This window comes from Brienomyrus brachyistius, chromosome 4, assembly GCF_023856365.1.
Source record: "Brienomyrus brachyistius isolate T26 chromosome 4, BBRACH_0.4, whole genome shotgun sequence".
In the NCBI taxonomy this organism is placed as follows: domain Eukaryota; kingdom Metazoa; phylum Chordata; class Actinopteri; order Osteoglossiformes; family Mormyridae; genus Brienomyrus; species Brienomyrus brachyistius.
The window spans coordinates 7089100-7096479 of record NC_064536.1 but is presented as its reverse complement, the minus strand read 5'-3'; positions in this window follow the sequence as shown (position 1 = coordinate 7096479).

Below are 7380 nucleotides of genomic sequence, written 5' to 3'. Positions count from 1 at the left end.
CGCCCCCCTCCTCCACCCCCCAGGGGCAGGTCCGCAGAGATCCGACGGATGCTGAACCGGGCCTACTGCCGCATCACAGTGCCTGGAAAGCAATGTCATGAGAATAGTGAAGCCTTTTTCAACATAGCATCTCACCAGCTTAGCATGCACTTGGATACTGAGCAATGACCTGAAACAGGCAACTATAGTCCTAATTAACATGGATGTATTAATGTGAAAATGAAGAACAGAATATAGAGATTTAATATGCATGCACAAGTTTGTATAACACATGATGCAGTTCCTGTCCTTAAAAAACCCATAAGCATTTGTCTCCATACAGCCCTTTTCTTTGGTTTGCCCCGCAGTTTATAAGCTGAAGCTGCCTATTCGATAGATGAATCTCCCCATTGGGCACAATGGAATCTGATTTGTACGGTCGCTTGAATTCCCACAGAAAGCCGTATTGGCGAAGCCTTAGGAAGGCCGCTTGACATTTATATTCCTATGTCTGTGTGCGCTGAGATACGGCATCGCGGCACCGCTGTTAGTCGCCCAGCTGATGCAGCGTATAACCGGTTTGCTGTCACTCCGTTGCCGACGGCAAGCATTAGGAGTCGGGAAGAGATTCCGTACTCCGGCATGGACGAAAGGATAAAACGGAGAATAAGGAAAGATGAATTAGTTTTTTCCGATTGTTTGAAATTCAAAGCGACGCCTCCATCTATTATTTTCCGACTCACTAAAAAATAAACAAAAAAAAATCACATTAACGACGAATTTCCATGTAAGACCTTCATCAGCCGCTAGTACTCCTGTGACAGGTGCCAAGGTCACGGATGCCACTGATATCATCACTGGTACTGTGGAAATGCTGAACTGTCAGTAATTTAAAACGATTTGATATGATTCCCGTGTTTATTTTATATCACCAAGCCAGAAGAAGAGATATGTTTATAATTTATAAAGCGCCTTTCGCCGTCTCTTTCATTTCTCCATATGGAATAAAGGGCAATAGTGTGAAACAACTGGAAAATAATAATAATAACGAATAAGATTCTATATCTTTAAACTTGACTGTTTATTGACTTAATATTACAGATGATATACATCAAATTACACCAGACACGTCACGTCATGCCAACATACAAAAGTAATAAGCAGAGGAACCCCAATGTATGCGGGGTGTGGTGTCAGAAAATCTTTATTTGGTCATTTGATTGAGTAATGTAATTTTAAATAAACAATATGCAGAATTATCTTATACACCGGTTTAACTTAACTTTCAAGCATTAGATCATACAGGAAGACCTGAACTTTGCGATTATTTAATGGAGAATATTTTATTAACATTAATTCTGGACTTTTATCCTTTTTATTCCTGGACTTTTGCCTGTTGTTTAGTTTATAGGGCAAAGGGGCATTTTAGGCACTGTCGCGTCGTCTTTACACCGACCACAGTCGAAGGACACACGATTTGTCTGGAAACCGGCAGATTCAGACTTCATAGCCCACTAGAAGGCAATACGCGCACGGACTGAAACAGACTCGCCGCAGTTACGAAACCGTGTTCGATACATGCATCAGCTGCAGCAAACGCCATTCAAGAAAATGCACTACTTTAAACCCTTTTGCATTTAAATGCGCATACCAGGCTAGTCCTGAGATGTCGACTCAAGCTTTAATGTGTGACACACTGCTGCAGTGTGTTACAACACTAACGCACACCGGTCTCCCAGCCTAAAGCCCCATTAAGGTACAGCGCGTGCCGCTTGCACAGTGCACACATACCGCGTGTAACTGCAATCTCCTCGTGACATTAGGCACCGATGTCAGGAAAGCTTACCAGCGAGGTTCTCTAAAAACGAGTTGCAATTGCAGTAATCTCCCTGCACCGGAATTCAATCCGTTTGCACAGAGCCCAGGGCGTTCAAACGCGGCTTTAGCCGCCCGTCCGCAGATCTGGGGGATATGAAGCGCTCGCTCGGCGTTTCCGTCCCTGCCGAAAAAAACTCACATAATTTACTCCACCGCTCCCGCATATGCCCGTATATTTGAGTATATCTCTGGTAAAGCCTGTAAACTTAGCCCCAGCCCGACATCAGTAGACTTAGAGCACTAAGTGATGGACCCGTCTCCTTCCAGATGATGCCACTTGGCGATTGAGAGCTCAGCAGCCCGTACCTACCCGCCTACTGCTAGCGATGGAGCTGAAAGCCAATGGAATGACTAGTCAGGATGTTAACATCGTCCCATACCGACGCCTTACCCATTAATTTACTTATTTTAATGGAGATACTATGTTTATACATCAAGCAGTTTCATCTGCGCCTCTCAAAAAGAAGAGGAAAAGCCCTTCTCAGTGCACTTTATAAACAAGTTACTTAATTAATCGCTAGTCAGTGTGAGTGTGTTTGGAAGTAAGAGGTCTAAGCTCAACTGCTGCATCTCAGCTTTAAAAAAATAAAACATTGTTATTATTATTATTATTATTATTAATAATAATAATATTTATTGTGTACAATCGTGTACATTTTGAGATGTAACGATCATTAAAAATTTTGAATTAGCAGAATGATCTATAGCATGCACTTTTGATCAAGCCTTTACACTTAGGAGGTACTGTTAATGTCTTGTATTTACGCATTTAGGCGCCATTGTTAATCTCTTATTTGTATACTGGGAAACTGCTTCACTAAAGAGCAATAGCCAGAAATCATAGCGTGGGTGGGGCGGTAAAAAAAAAATAAAAATAGGTGGGCCAGTCCCATAACGATTCATTTGGCGAGAAAATCACATTAGAAACGCAACTACATATCTTTTTTGATCAGTTTTGACCCGTGGCATTACTAAAACCAAAAGAACCCAGAAAGGAAAAACTATTGCCTCTCAACAGCACATTTCCTCTGATTGATCTAACCACGCACACACATACCTGTCAGACACATACCTGTTTATCGTGCTGTGTCGCTCGCTATAAACGCTAAATGGGCCTGAGTTACATCTCAGTGGACGCAGGACCACCCGGGCCACCTCTGCCGCCGCGGTAGCTATGAAGAGACCAATATTCAGCCTGAAGTAACTATATACATATATATATATAGAGAGATGCCTACGGCTGATACTGTTGCAGATCTTAATTAGGTTGACCTTTGGGGTTTTGGTGCTTCATTTCCTCTCATTTCTAAACTAAACCCTCTCAGTTCGCGGTTTACTGTAAACTGCTTCAAGGCAGTGCCTTGAAAAATATATATATATATACTCTGATTTTAGATGCTTTGCGATGCTGTCATGTCCTCTCCAGCTTTTATGTGATGCAGTTTCAGCCAAAGCAAATATTGCTGCCAACCTAAAGTGTCTGTTTTGCGATCTTGTTTAACATTAGACAATGAATAAGTTCGTATTATGGCGGGCTTTGAACGCAGATGAACTCTGTTCACCCGTTTCTTGTCTTTTAAACAAGTGCTATTTTGAGAAAACACGCCTTAAGGACACAGTGAGACTGCTCTCGTGCATTTTGAGAAATCTCCTATCTAGAGGGTATGTAACGCTTAATTTAACTAGATAAAATAGAAAATACGGTATTTCTTTTGCATCGCACCAATTTATATAAAATCATTTCGATCACAAAGTTCGAATTTAAATATTAATTTGTCTAAGTGTTTTAATGCTGAAGCAGGCAGGGGGCGGACTTGGCGATGTTGCGCCGAGGACGAACTGTCCAAGAACTGTCCGACGAGAGCAATTTTCTCATCTAGTCAGAATTTAAAGTTCAAGACCTCGGCTGCTCAGAGACGCAAAGCCATACATTAGCCTCAGATTTTCGGGTAAATGCTATAAGTTAAAGAAAATGTCTGTGTGCCTTTACATTTGAGAAATCCACCCACCAACCTATCTTCCAAGCACTGATACGGTACTAGCGTATGCAACAACGACTTTGTGGAAATGATTTTAAATTGTATAAGATTGGATCCCAGAAGTCGCTCTCCCATGAGCACGCGGGGATAAACATGCGAAAGTTAACTCCCATTATGCACACAAATGAATGGGGGGAGCAACTCTATACAAACGGCTTCTAAAAATACCCAAATATACTGACAGTGTAAGCAACCCCGCACTAAACCTTTTCAGGACTACCACACACAGATCATGTGAAATCATGGCTAGATAAAAGTGAAACCAGCTCTACACTGCACAAATGGGCAATAGCTGCATCAATCGAAAAGCTTTATAAATCTCTATGTGACTTCATAGAGCTGACTGCAGTCTAACTTGGTATTTATTTAATAACGTTTTAACGACCTCAACCGAGCTTTGTAAATAACCATTGGAGGCGATAATAGGGTTTCTGCTCAGATAAGACAAAGAGAGAGATATACGGGCAGGCAGTTTAATCACACGAAGCTCATATACACGAACGCCAGCATCACGCGTGATATAGCGCCTTTGATAATCTTCGCATATTTACATGCGCTTTTACGCTTGACCTTGGATTAAATTATTTGACAATGATACATTTAGGGACAATGCGCCTTGAAATATACCGTCTCGTGTTGTGTATTTGCACGGCTCAGATACAAATTTTATCTGTGACAAAGAGTTGGATGACGACAAATTTACCAGCTTAATATATGTAATGCTACTTACATGGAGAGTTTGAAAGGAAAAGGAATAAACATTTTTGACAAATTTTCGGATTTTATATAACCCATTTTCTCCCGTTCCTCTCGTTTTTTTTCTTCGTCCAACACTCCTACACAGCAGATAGCAGTGAGTCACCTCTGGCTGCATTTAAAATTCAAATGTGATGTCAGGACACTGTATGGTGGTGCTTTCATCACTCCGGTTACTACATTCCGGGAGTAGAACGTGGGGATCAATTTAAGATGGGGGTGAGCATGACGTGTCCACCTTGGAGACCGCTCACATGCATGTGGATGGGGTTGAAATAGCAATGTTGCAGCCACACCCACCACAATAAATGCCGTATGCACGCGACTTTAAATGACGTATAAAGCCAAGGAAATACGTCGTTAGCTGCATCTAATTGCTTGCATCATTAACTTTCTCAACGCGTAGGAATCGGTCTGTCACAACATTTACTATCTATCTATCTATCTATCTATCTATCTATCTATCTATCTATCTATCTATCTATCTATCTATCTAATGTACGTATACACACACACACACACATACATTATATATATATATTATAAAGTAGCCAAATAAAATATGAGACTTTTGGCATTTTTCAGCTTTTTTAATTGCATTCACAGTGGCACTCACCACTCACCACCAGTGGCACTCTAATCTGCTTGAAATGCTTCATTGGATTTCCAGCTCTTACTTCCTTGATATGGTGAGGTCACCTCACAACACAATTCTTATTGGCCGCCTACCTGGAAGGATCTGATTCAGACTGGAAGACAGGGACAGAATGTGTAAACCAAACTGACCAGTCAGACAAGCTGACCAATCAGAGTGCACTGGCCTTATTGGGGGTGGGGCTTAAAGCTCTAGCAGATCGTTTCAGACAGAGGCTGAATAGAGATATACAGCATGACAAAAATAATGTGTTTTTGGAACATTGACACATGTAAATGTATACTAGTAGAGCCCAAAAAAAACAAAATTATGAACAGTGAAAATGAGTCCCCTTTAAATCCCGCTGGCATTTTAGCACAGATTGGCAATGCACACTTCCAAGAAGAAAGGACATACCCAGCTAGTGGGGACCTGGTCCACTGCTGGACTACAACAGCTCAGACCCATGGGGGTCATGTTAGTATGATATGAGGGGGGGGGGGCTGTTAACGTTAGTGTACGACCACCGTGAACCACAATAAGGAACAGCAACACTGCAGCTTCAATAACAGAGGTGGTGGCTCACCTTTCCCTGCCCCGATTCCTCGGTCAGTGGACATATGACACATAATCAATCACAGTGTCCACAGAGCAGGGCGTTAAACAGGCTCATCCGGGCCAAGACACTTTGTTACTTTAATCAAGCAGAGCCAAGCACCGTAGAGGTTACTAAATTAAGCCATCTGAGGGCTTTTTCTCACAAAAGTAATATCATCTCGAGGCAGCCATTGGTCAGTCGCACTGAGCCCAAGGGCCTAGAAAAGATGAGTGTCGAGTAGAGGTGCTTTCTTCTTCCTGCCTTTCTCTCTTATGATGCATGAAGTGTGACATAGAGGGGAAGGGGGACTATGGGCCAGGGTAGGTGTCTCTGCAGTGGAGAAGGCAGAAATCTTCAACAGCGTACCGTGCACGTCCAGCCTTTCAACTCCAAGCTTCCAGTGCACCCAACTGCGGCAGGGCCCAGCCTATTTCCATGATTCCTAAGAAGCAGTTTTTAGCAATAAACTATATATTTAAAATGACTGTGCATAACCGCAGACATTTTAAGCAAGTCATTGTGATCATGCAGGTGATTAGGTAATTCATTGTGAAAATGCAGTAAACTGATGTTCTAGTCGCTATGCGATTTTTAATTCCTTTAAGTGCATGGGACCGATTAGCTGTTACCAGCATGTGCAAAATGACAACGAACCATTACTGTCACAGGATGTATCAGTAAGTAAGCAGATTCCTAATCATGAGTGCATGATGCATTTTAACGACTTCACGGGATTTAACGATGATTGGGAGCGAGGGTCTTAAACACGTGTGTGTGAATTTCACTTACAAAATATTTTATATTTGTGTGACAGGGGGTGCGTACGCACCTTACTCACTGTGTGTGGCTATGCCACTGCATCTCTGGAATCGTCACTGGTTGACGTTCCTGATCTGATGAGGCATCAATCTGGGATTCCAGTGTTTTGTTTCAGAGGCAGGCTGGGTTTGCCTGTAGGCTGGGGGATTTGTGCAAGCGGAAGTTCTTTATTTTTGGTTCTGGGAATGATACCGGCAGGTTTGGGGGGGGGGGGGGGTGGGAGGGCCAGGCTGCTGATGAGGGCATAAATTGGGACACCATAGCCTGGGAAACTGAGGCGGGGATGGACGGGACGTGGAACACCATATCTCAAGACCAAACGGCTCGTTGGGTTTAATGAATGCCTCGGGAATTTCTTAAAGCCTTCCAGGAATCTCTGCTGCAGTGAGGGGCCGGATTCTCCACACAGATTCTCCATCGGTCCTTTTTCCATCAGTCCCTAGTGGAATATTATAGATGTAGTAGGAAAAAGGTACAAATCCACCTGCTTCCGGGAATAATTTGCTCTCCTGAAGACCTTCCATGTCTTATTGGGATGTTGCAGCTGGCGTCTTTAATGAAATATACCATGTAATCAAGGTTGTAGCCACGGAGTCAACATTATAATATATAATGGAGGGGGGGGCATTGTGAGCACATCTGAACATTAGGGGGGACGTGTACCCCCAATATGTATT